The sequence below is a fragment of the Sinohyriopsis cumingii genome, chromosome 6, assembly GCF_028554795.1.
Source record: "Sinohyriopsis cumingii isolate HCF-2022 chromosome 6, ASM2855479v2, whole genome shotgun sequence".
NCBI classification, from domain to species: Eukaryota; Metazoa; Mollusca; class Bivalvia; order Unionida; family Unionidae; genus Sinohyriopsis; species Sinohyriopsis cumingii.
The window spans coordinates 87,010,576-87,023,712 of NC_142966.1; positions in this window are offsets into that span (position 1 = coordinate 87,010,576).

A 13,137-nucleotide genomic window follows, 5' to 3' on the forward strand; every position below is an offset into this window, starting at 1 on the left:
CGCCTTTACAGTGTGTCAATGTGATCAATAATAAATGGTTTTCTGATTAAGATTTTAAAAGTTTCTTTAAATTGTTTATGCTAGAATCAGTAACGTGGATGACCACATACATATCTACAAATCAGGATTGAAGGAAAATCGATGAAACGACAATATTTGTAAACTCGGTTGCGAAAGTGGTCTTTATGCACTCTTTAACATCAAATACTGGTTTGGAGGTAATGCTGGCACTGAACATCATTTGTAAGCAGACAACTGACGGAAAGCAGCCAAATGCACTGAATATCTCAATAAACACTTGTAAGGAATTAAAATAAGCGACATATTGCTTTTTCACTAGTGAAAAAATCATGGGATAAAAAACGGTCGTGAACTGTTTACAAAGAACTTTAAAACAAAGTATGTATAAATAAGTTACATATCTGCATACTCTCGAACACAACAACAACAAGCCAAAGAACTAATATGGTGATAAAATGAAGTTATCAATGACAGACACATATGTTCCAGGCATAGTGTTAAAGCAGACAAATGTTATGATGATACAAAACAAAATAAAATAACATATTTAAACAAAACATTACCTGGCAAGCAGCTCGTTGGATTGTTCAAATATGAGATTAATGGCGTAACAATACATTAATTGTTTAGATGTATAAGTGACTATGGATGCTTTTAGAACTGAGAAAGTTTTAAAAATATGCAAGGGTATTACAAGATCTGTTTTTGAAAACAATCTCAATTAAATATGTGCAAAGAATATTTATTAATGAAACTACACATCATGCAAACACATTTAAGAACATGCCATAACTCCTGTTTTGAACGATTGTAGTTAGTTCTTATCGTCTTAAACGGTTGTTCGCTATTTTGTAGGGTGGTAGTATTGGTAGTTGAACAGGGCCATTGCTGCAACCAAAGACACCAACCGCAACAAAACTTTCCTCACGTTTTCTTTCCATATCCGATTAATCTGACTGCAAGAATCATTTGATCCTTGTGTCGAGTACAACTTGACCGGAAACAGTTGCTAACCATGGCCTAACCCTAGCTTTAGAGAATTATTTCCTTGTAAGTGAGTTCTACATTTAGAGATACCATTAAAAGAGGGAACACCGATCACGTTCGGAATCTGTTCATCCCAATTATCTTTCCGTCAATAGATTATATTTTGATATTGTGAATATCGGCATAAAAGTAGATCTAGGACAAAAGATATTATTCATCACCGTAAAACTACACTTTCGAAAACAATTCTCGACTGAGTTCTAATTTGTGTAGCCGGTGCACCGAGGAGTATTTCGAGGACGAAGAAATAGTTGTGTGTATATTCAGTTCGGTCTTTCTAACTATATCTGCCCTAAAAAGGAATTCATCCAAATTCACAGTCACTAGCAAGCGTAACCGAATGCCAGAAAATGTGACGATCCAGATAGGAAACTCTTTTTGGACCCGTTATAAAACCACAACTTGGTTAGAAATAAAATGACAGAACCTGTTACATTTGTCAAGAGAAAGTAAATTGGGACCCGAAGGAATTCAGGACGATTCAGAAAAGAAACTCGTTATTCTAAAAGCAAGATAACAGAGATCCCTGCACAAAATTCATGACGAATGTTTTGTGTCCTACAAGCAATGACACTGACCTTAAGAGTTTCTCCGCTGGAAAGGAAAATGTAGAAAACAAGAACAGACGACACTTGCTAGGGAAAAATTGCAATTTCATTGCGATTCCTATTCACAATAACATACCAAAGTGAATTAAAAGGCCATCTTGTGTACGTTTATATAGTCAATGACACGCTGTACAAAATTCCATTAAACGAAGTCCCAATAGCAAAATGTAAACCTTAAGTATGACCTTTTCATTTTTAGTTTTCTTCACGAAGTATGAAAGCTATAGTGACCGAAGTTACATGACCTGCTGTTATGTGTTACACATACATAATTATATACATGCAATACTCTGTGATAAAAGGTACTCAGTTTTGAAAAAGAATTGTGATTAAATATAGTAGTCAACTTATTAAAGTAACAAACTTTACTCGCATCACAATAGTGTTTGATTTGTCCATCGTGGATAAATGGGGCATTGGTATGAGTTGGCTACAAACTGAATGTAAGTGGCAATCGAACTTTGATACAGCGCCTGATGCCGAACTTGACTACAAGGTTATCAGTGCCACACAAACATTTACTTTAGACTGAATAAATAAAGGAACAATCTTTACAAACTCACAATCATTAAAAATATGTTGTTTAAAGATGTTACTCTCTGAAGTCTCTACGACGACACCGCTGCGATGTTGCTACATCCATTTCTCTCATGAAACGAGTCACCATAAATAAAACGTTCTTCGTTTTCGGACAATACGGTCATTATTTTGAAAATATATTTAATTTGAAACATGACATGTACAATCTATATTTTCTTCAACGTTCCAACATATTTGTTATTGACATTCGTTCGCAGATGTTAATCGCATTAGAATAGAATGAATAGAGAAAATCAATGCAAATCGATACGGTTTTCACACAACATATAATGAAAGGAACTTATACGGTTTTTGAGTATTTATATGAATATATTTTGAATGTGAAAATGCGAAATTTATATTTGACTTGGAAATATTTCTGTTTATCTACTCACAAATGCAGATATCCTCTCTATATATAGACTGTTTTTAGTTGGGGTTATGTGTGATGATAATTACATAATTTTTAACCTCTTTCAAAAGATTTTGTATGCATGTGTGTTGATGTTGCAGAATAAGATGGTATATTTGTTTTCAATTAGTATGTGTTAGTGACCCTCACCTTAACCCTGTTGTCTCCGTTACTTTTTGAGTATGTAAGATATGACTGTAAAGCGTATGATTATCATCCCATTCTAACATAGCGTATGCTTATCATCCCATTCTAACATAGCGTATGATTATCATCCCATTCTAACACAGCGTATGATTATCATCCATTCTAACATAGCGTATGATTATCATACCATTCTAACATAGTGTATGATTATCATCCTATTCTAACATAGTGTATGATTATCATCCCATTGTAACATAGTGTATGATTATCATCCCATTCTAACATAGCCCTTTGGGATATATTCTCTATTGCCATATTTGTGTATTTGTTTGTTTGTTTGTATATGTATATGTCTATGTCTCTATACAGTTCCCTTTGTCCCTCAATAGTCCCAACCTATGTTAAATTTCCCTTTTCCTTAGACAGGCCCAATCATCAATAGTCCCAACCTATGTTAAATTCCCCTAGTCACTAGATAGGCCCAGCATATTAAATTGCCCTTTTTACCCCAGTGACGGGACCAGTTTTTAACGGTAAGTCCGATTGTCCCTATTTCGCCCCCATACTCTACTTTTGGTTATTTTTGTTATTTACTTCTCTTTGCTCTACCATTGTATCCAAGTGTAATCGAACTTTGTTGTACTGTATTATCTCTTAATCTTAACCATATATGAGCACATCGAATGCAGGGCTTTTGAATAACTCAAGTTCATTCCACCGAGTTCTCCCATTTTTTACATTATAAGGTTTTGCTCCGTCCTTGTATCATGATTTCAGATAGACAAATGTTGTGTAGATACTTGTCTTCTATTACCACAAGACCTGTACGGATTAACCGTTTATCACATCGAACCAAATCTTGACGGTTTCTGTTTCGTTTCCTGCTTTTGTCGCTATCATGAATCTACGGACGTATTATGTGTGTTCAACATTTATTTTAAGTCGTTAATCCGAATTGTTAACATGAGTGCCTAAAACTCAAATGGTGATGTTGTATGTTGCTATTGAATCATATCATACAAATTTCGTTAACTGTAATACAAATTATAGAACACTTTGTGAATACGAACGTGAATAACAATAAGCCAATAGATCTACACTGATGCAAGGGCACTGAAAAGGACGCAGCGATATGATATATTTGCAGCTGCTGTATTTCATAATTGTTTTAATTACTATAAGTTAGTTTTGTTTCTTTTTAAACGTTGTAGACCAATTTAAAAGATCTATGTTTTACTGATTTGTTTATAATTCTCATTTATTTCCGTTTATCATTTCGCTATCAATTATGTGATATCGCTACAAATTTGTTCCTAGATCAATCGATGGGGTTACAATAATGCGATTCTGGGACTACTCGGCCTATAGCAGCGTCGGCCTACTCACATTCACGGCCCATAACGAAGGCGGACTACTCAAATCGGCCTATCACGTACTCGGTCCATTGTGTCGTACGTACTCGGCGTAATAAATAAATCAGTACTGCTTTCTGTATTTTGAATGTGTTTATGTACCAAGAGCTTGGAATCGGGTTATGCGATAACAATTATGAGGTATAATGGATAACAATGATATAGTCATAAATGTGTCTGAATGAATTGACGGCAATCCCAAATGATTGAAAAGGTCCAAGAATTATAATGAACACTTTGTAATTCCAATTAAAAATTATATAAATAAATAATCTGAAAATAAAAACTAAAAGCAACAATAAGACTAATTCTACTTTTGTTTTTTAAGGTAGGAATTTAATAATTCCGAAGTAAATAATATTTATACAAAAAGCTAAGACACAACATCAGAACTAGAACGAGGGTCATTTCCCATTATATTGGTCGCCAATTTGCTTCTAGAACATTCTTAATTTCTAAATAAAGCTTGACATTAAGCTCAACATGTGCAAACATGTTTGCTTGCAATTTATAATGATTTTGTTGCATAATCGAAACTTATAGAGAAATATTAGCTATGGAATATGTTGTTTCTAAAGTCCAAAATGATTGAGTAGTCAGAGAGGCTCTAAACTCAATTACTGACGAAATTCAGTTACGCAATAATGATATGCATAACATAAAATGATGTAGAAACACACACAGCAAATTAAATATACATCATTGCAACCTCTCGGATGACCCATACATAGACTTAAGTGTTGGGAGACAATGGCACAATTTAGAATCATGTGCATGTCTGAAGGAGGTTTTCAAAGAATACGAAATCCTGCACAATTCCGTTAATCGGTCTAACCAAAGTACCATGTTCCGGAGCTACCTCAGCTATGACACAAGTAGCAATTAAAACTAATACAGTCAAACACTTTTATGGCATATTACTCAGTGACAGGGTTATCCCAAATTGTATAACTATAACAGGTTGTTCATCGTAAAACTGATTTTCTTGTTGTGCAGACATGATCTAAATCTAAATGCAAGTAACAACAATGCCATGGACCTCTAGTAGATCGATAAAATTTGTTTAACAAAATTCAAGTATGAAGAAAAAACTTGAGTAAGAATGTACAACTAATGTTTACTTATGCGTACAATTATCTCCATTAGCTCCTTTAAAGTGCTTTTAAATCTCTCCAAACTGATGCATACGATGAAGAAAGAATGGTTTATCTACATCCAGTTCAGTTGTGTGAACCCCAACGTCATGTCCGGCGAAAGTACAATAGCTCACCACTGCATTTTCTCTACGTCGTATATGTGAGCCAAAAAGATGGTGTTGTGAGTACCAGATTCCATCAATTTGACAATACTGAAATTCTTAGTTTATGTATTTATTTATCTGTTTTACTTTATATTATTAAGCTTCGTGAATACCTTCAGATTATACATACATTAACTCACAGCTCTGCGTGTCACTTAAACCTATTCAGTGGACTAAATGCAAGTTTAATAAATATGTCTTAACTTTCTGAATGCTGAACTTCATTAACTAAAAGTTCAGTCAATTATTATGTGGCATGATTTTACGGTGCATTAAAGTTGTAAAATGTTTATTGAATTTATATTGTACCACGGCACAAGATTTGTGCCTAACCAATTGCAAGTACCTGTACCTAGGTATATAAAATATTGTTTTGAAGTGACTGATTTTACAACGCGAGTACAAATAAAAACGTTAAAGTTTCATAATCTCCGTATCTAGATCTGTATTATTGGTAACTACTGAGTATAATTTTCAAACCCAAGCCAAATTTTCGAAATAATCAATGTCCTGTCTCTCAGTTAGAATTACGTTAAGATAAACAAACCTTAACGATTTTGTAAAAATGCCACCCATAATCTTAACGGGATAAATTTCATTGATGCAGATGTCCACTAGTTCGCAAACCTGATTTCATGGTCTGATGTTCGAGTTTGAGCATCGTGCCCAAAATGTTTTACCAATCCAGGGCCAGGTTTGTAGACCTGACCTATCATTGTTCAAAAAGTACATAAAACAAAGACAGGTCTGAAACACAAACATGGTGTTATAAAGAATGGAATATGGACATTTTCAGTCGTTATATCGACGGTCCCTTCATCTAGAGAGACAGCGCATTCGACAGGCGTATATATGAAATATGGTGCAATAGTAAAATAAATATCTGCACTTCACGTCACATAATTACAAATATTACAAATGCTAAAAAAGCATTCAAAACACAATTTATAACGTATTAGAATAATGTATTGTGTGGCGTTTAATCAACATAATACATCTTTTCCTAGTTAAAGGTGACTGGCCAACTATATTGTACAAACGTGTGATATTATTAGTCATAAAAGAAACGCATTTCTTATATATGCGCACTATAAAATGTTTAATTAGACTTAAAAATCTTCTATTTTAAATGAGAAAGAAATGTATTCGGCAATCTCCGTAAGCTATCGGTAGTTTCCGATTGCCAAACAGGAATATGACGTACATTTATCCCTTCAATTCAACCTAGCCATTCAGTTGGTTAATTTCCCCACGTAAATGTCTTTTTGATATATCTTACGATCCTGATTTGGTACAGCAAATATGGTGCATTATTTTGCACATGGATGTATCCAGAAGATTGATTATGGGACAATAGGATTCTTTCTTTTTACGAAACACCCTTTTACCACGAAAAAAGTGGACTGAAGTTGTGGGATCAAATAGTGTGAGGGATGGGCAAGTCTTAAATTCTCCTAAATCCCACTGAACGCTATATAGTGTGCATGAAAAGAACAATAGAAAGAGCGTAATTTAAATTATATCATATAAAATATTACAGTACAGTAACCTTGCTGCAGATGTATATTATTAATATTTTAAACAATCATAATACTTTTTTGAACATGTAGAGTCTACACCTATGATCAACCAATTTATTTAGCATTATTATAAGGATTTTTTAAAGAGGAATATAATGTATTAATCTGTGACTTTTATCATTAATAGGTGTACAAAAGTCTGTAGAATCAGTCATATTATATATATATATATATATATATATATATATATATATATATATATATATATATATACATACCATATTTACCGTATACATCAGGACACGATAAAATAATTTTGAAAAATTCCTGTCCCAGTTCTTATGCGGAACCTTTTTTCATCAAGGTGTATGTCACAAGACTTAAGAATCGTCATAATAATGTGTTGAAAATAAAAAGAAAGAAGCTATTTTTGCATCGTCATAATTTATTCATTTATTTTTCATCATGCGTAATTTATTAAACAAAAAAAAATGTATTAAAGAACTCCGTATATGTAGCAGATGCCGGCTGGCGCATGTATCCTTACTGTAGTGTGTATCGCTTATGTCAGATAATAAAATCTCAAATGAGACGGGAATATCGCCCTATTGCTTGAAGTCACGTGCCATTCACAAATGATACGTTATAATGTGCAAAACGACTAAGATTGTATTGTATCAAGGTCAACTATACGATGGTATCTGGCAAATAAATATTCTTATTTGAAAATGCATTCAATGTGAATGCAAATGATAATCTTTTCGCTAGCATGGGTTACAAATGTATTGCTAATGCAAATTATTTCTCTGTAACTATTTATCCTATGAACGTTTGAATCAATTATGATCACATATTGTAAACAAATTGAAGCCTGGGTGACGAATAAACCCAACTGACAGCGAGCAATAAACTCCTTTTTAAACTTGCAGACATGATATCAAATACAAGGTTTGTTTTATTACAAATAAAGCCAACCCGGGATGCTGACTTTGGAATTATTTTAGTGTGCTGATCTTTGTATGAAGTCGGACGACATGTTGAGACTCTATAAACTACGTAACAGAAAGAAGCAAAACCATCAGGTTTTTTTTTTATAAAACTAAATAAATAATTTAGTTATGAAAGTTATAAACGAAAATATGAGAGGAACGTACTGTGTTATTAACCAAATCCAAAATAATACTGATAAACTTATATCGAAGTCAAAATGAATGAAAACGTCTGCATAAATTTCAAAAACCGAAAATGTACCGGTCCGTCAAGAATCGTGACGTTGCCAAAATGGTGATGGCGTTGTCCAGAACTCCTTTGAATAGTTCACAGCAGTTCCAAAATGCTATTATAGTCAAAGAAATTAAGCACTTTTTATCTACACTGAATAGTCCAAACAAATATTTACCTCTCGAATAATACCTAAGTACAACATAAAACATACTTGCAGACTTTCAACTGGAACACAAGAACTGAGAATGAATAAAATAGGAATGAATCTGATTATTTAGTTCTCTCTTTATATACACTCTATATTATTACTATGTTTCACAAATACTCCCACGTGACAGATCACACTACTCCATTTATTTCGAAAATGCCTATTGATGTGACCTAACCCAACCAAAGGGAAATTGCTTAAATCTTCTAGAACCGTCCAAATCCCACCAGTCAATGAGATTTTAACCCAAAGTCGTCAATAAGTCTTATTATTTGTAATTGCGAACACATAAGTTAGCATCTATTTATAGATCCTATGGAAATTTAATTTTTCTAAAACATATCCTAGTCACGTAGGCCAAATCTAATTAAATATAATAGAAAATTACTACAATTTACAGCCATGAATGAAAATTGCAAAATTAGAGAAACATGTAACTGAGTTACAAACGATATAGATCCACATATTCAAAAGAGATACAGAATATTATAAATGACTAATATTATAAATTTTAAAGCTTTGCTACTTTGTAAACAAATGAGTAGGTACTATACTTAATAATAACAAGAGTACCTTGTCATTTGGTAAGATTAAAATCTACACAGGACAAATCATTTTCGATTTGCCATGCGGTTGAAACATAAAATTCATGTCTAAAATTAGTCACATGATGCCAGCCACTGTGGATGCCTCTAGAGTGTTCAGATTTGTTAAAATATAATTCAATAATGATTGTGCTCTAAATATTAAATGCAATGATGTTGCGTAATAACCAGTCATGTCAGCTTCAAAATAACATAGATATTAGATATAGGTGGATATAGCTATTTCTTTAGTTAAAGGTACCCCGTGAAATCACAATGTCTCACTCTTATTAGTCAATGCCCAAGATCATGACAAGTTTAATAAATGAGTCAAAATGATCGATCAGTGTTTCACACATAGCTGGTAACATAAATTATATGTTCATGCCATTGAGAAGAAACTGGACTGCATCACAAAGGCATCTGAAAAAGTCAGTTCATTGGATGTCGGATTCATACATTGACCCGATTCAGGCATGAAATATCCTCTTTGTCCATTACCACAGCAATTCACAAATCCACGCATACTTTAGTTTGGAAGTTAATAATCTCATAAGCGCATGCTAATAAATGTCCCTCTTCAAAAACATTGCGAGTGAAAAAACTGAGCCCATAAACAAATATATAATTTTAACAACTGTAACTTTGTTCATATTGAAGATATAATTACTAATGCTTGTTAATTACATTAGTATCTATAAATTACTATGTAAATGAAAATCTCGTGACTTTTAAAAAGGATTTCAGTTTTGAAGTTTGATATATATGCTAAACACGAGAACCAAGATAAGCAATCGCTGCTCGTGGAAACTGTCTAATCTTTAACAATACGTCCTTTCACATTCCATTTCGTTCCGACATCATACGTGATAGTGGAGATGATTGGTATGTTTGAACTGATTATACATTACGATTTTACCATTCATAGTATAGGATATAGTAAACATGATATATTTTACTTGATTAATTTGCATCTTAAATAAAAGTATACATAATATAACCTTAACCTCTACTTCTTCGTCTTGAACATGTACTGGTTACTGGTATATTCTGTACGTGAGACAGCAATGACATGACACTTTCCTGTTGGTTTGTCGCTTGTCATTTTACACAGCCCTAATATATTGCATTAGTTGTATCTTCGTTGACTATTTCAGCAGGAGACATTGGAAAAAAACATGCAAACTTGTGTAAATAAGAGATCTGTTCTTTGAAGCTGCCGATTTAAATATTAATTAAGTGAACGAATGCAGAAAATTGATTTAAGCAGTATGCTTGAAGATGTGTCGCTGTTGATGAGATACTGATTTGTTCAAGACTATGATGGTATTTGATGAAACATTATTATTTTCTTCCAGGAATGCGACAAATTTTTGTAGCCTTTCTTTTGGTGCAGCTAATGAATGCGAAATGGCAAACTCACGGTATGATCTCATTTTTCATACAAACTAGATTCAAAATTGGTACCAGCAGAAAATGTATTTACTTTACAAAAATACTTTATTATATTATATTGCAGTAACATTACTAAATTTTAATCTGTCATATATGGTCACTTTGAATATTATTGTCGATGCATATGTCCATTGGTTTCTTTTTCTAGATATAAGTAGAAGACAATACAGATTTTCCATCTTCCATTCAGCAACACAAATATTGTCGATCGAGAATGACAGTGATATAATTAGCGGATGCTAGCGATGGCTTTTGTATATTGTTTAAAAGTAATGGTTAATAATCATTAGTATATAAAAATGGAAATTTTAGATTTTAAATGAGATATATTTTCCCTGTATTAAAATTACAAACTTTCATATTAACTCTTTATTGAAACCTGAAATGTATGTTTGTGACGGGGACGGAGTGTGAATCAAGAAATATTATATGTTAATATGTGTGATGTTTTCTGTCTGTGGAATATTTTGTATAGTACACAAGGTTGAACGCATCAAAGATATTTTACGGTTAAAGTGACACTTTAAAAAAATGTCGTTATAACAAAACTGCAATATGAGACAAAAGACGAGAAATGTTAGATGATCATCTCTCTTTCTGTACACACTCACACAAATACACACACACACACCCCCACCCATATATATATATATATATATATATATATATATATATATATATATATATATATATATATATATACTAACAGCTGGTACCGAAGACTACAGAATAGAACAAGTCTTCAACATGAAAAGCGCATTCTATTCACAATGAGTCTTTGTCAAAGTCAAAATTGCAACACAGAAAAAGAAGACAAAACATGCACACTAACAACTTTGACTTTGCTATGTTTTATGAATAGAAATGCTATTTCAAAATTGTGTTTATCGCCAAATATCCTCACTTTTGAACATATTTCAAGTTCGATGTCCGTTTGTTGCATGTACCTTAATCGATCTCTTACACATATATCAAATTTGATCTATTTTGTTTAAGAACCATATGCGACTTAGGTGACCTGGAGTCATTTCATGATTTTAAAGAAAAAGAAAACCAATCCTTAACAAGTTTCCACCACGAGTTAGATACCATTCAATGTTCCTCGTGTTTCTAGCACGGACTGGTGCCTAGGCTCGAGCATATTTTATTAACTGTAACTCTATCACAACATTAGTACTTCTGTTTTGCACGACATTTAAGCCACTGATCTAGCCTGAAGGACCTTGACCTTATATTAAATCAGAGATTCATCTAGTTGCTCATGAAGACCCTTTGCTTCCAGCTTTAACCTGTCTACAGTGTAGAGAAATATTTCAACCGAGGCATTGCCACGTGGCCGTTGAATGAAACAAGATGAGGTATATTAACCCAAAATTTATTATTGACGAAAATGACAGCAGATTCTATAGAATAGATATTTACTTTGTTTGTAGTATCAACATTCTTCCAATTAAAGAAGAGAAAATAATAATTTTCGATTTTGATCTATGATTCGTGCCTCTGTTTGGACGGCTATTTAAAATGACTATGAATAAATACCAGATATTTCAACATAAATGCATGGAATTATTGTTGCAATCAATGACGTAAAAGCAATTACTCCAGAGAACGTTTCCAATACATTCGTGCATTTTATTTACTATTCTTTTCCAAATGACAGTACTGTGCAGTGGAAAGAACCCTAAATCTTCAAGATGAAATCGTCTATAACATTGGATGCAGGCCCAATAATGTATGTAATACAATTATCATCACTACATATATATATATATATATATATATATATATATATATATATATATATATTCGCAGTGTTCTTTATAAGTATTACGGATACAGATCATTATATACGTAGCTAGGTTGGCAGGTAGATATGTCCATGACATCATCGATATTCATAATTCTTTTATGGTATGACTGAAGAGATAAATAGCTATAAGTCTGAACTCACCTTGATCAAATCTCAAACTATATGTTGAGGTATGTAACTCATAAACCTATATTGTCCATCGACGCTGGAATAATAAAAATGCAAAGGTGTGTTAAGATAAGGACGCGTTTAACTTCGATAATGTTTAATATGAACGTGTTGGTGAAGAGATATGTAGTGCTATATCTTACAAGGCGCTAAAATCTCAACTACGATTTGCAGGAACAACGGTAATGTCAAGGACTTCATGCTTCTAGATCATAATTACGATGCCTTTGCTACGGTTTCCACTTTAATAATTTGCCTTCAACAGACATGTACAATACCACCATTTGTGTCAACGGATATATTGCTATGAGATATAGCGAGATACAAATTATCTGATACGTAAGCTTAATATATATCATATTACTTTAGATATATAGGAGCATTATTTGTATAAGAAATGCATTAGCAAAGGGAACGTACCTGTGTATTGTTTATGGTTATGCATAATGGCACTATTACTAGCAATGCGGTATCTTTCCAATGCACCATGAAGATGTAAACCTTTACCTTAAAGACAACAGTTCCTAAACCATTTCCTTAGATAACTTAACAAGTCTAACTTCAGTCTTCTTGTATTGCATGATGTAGTTGCTATTGATGCTGTTGTTCAAATCAAATGAGTTTAGCATTGCTGACTCAAAC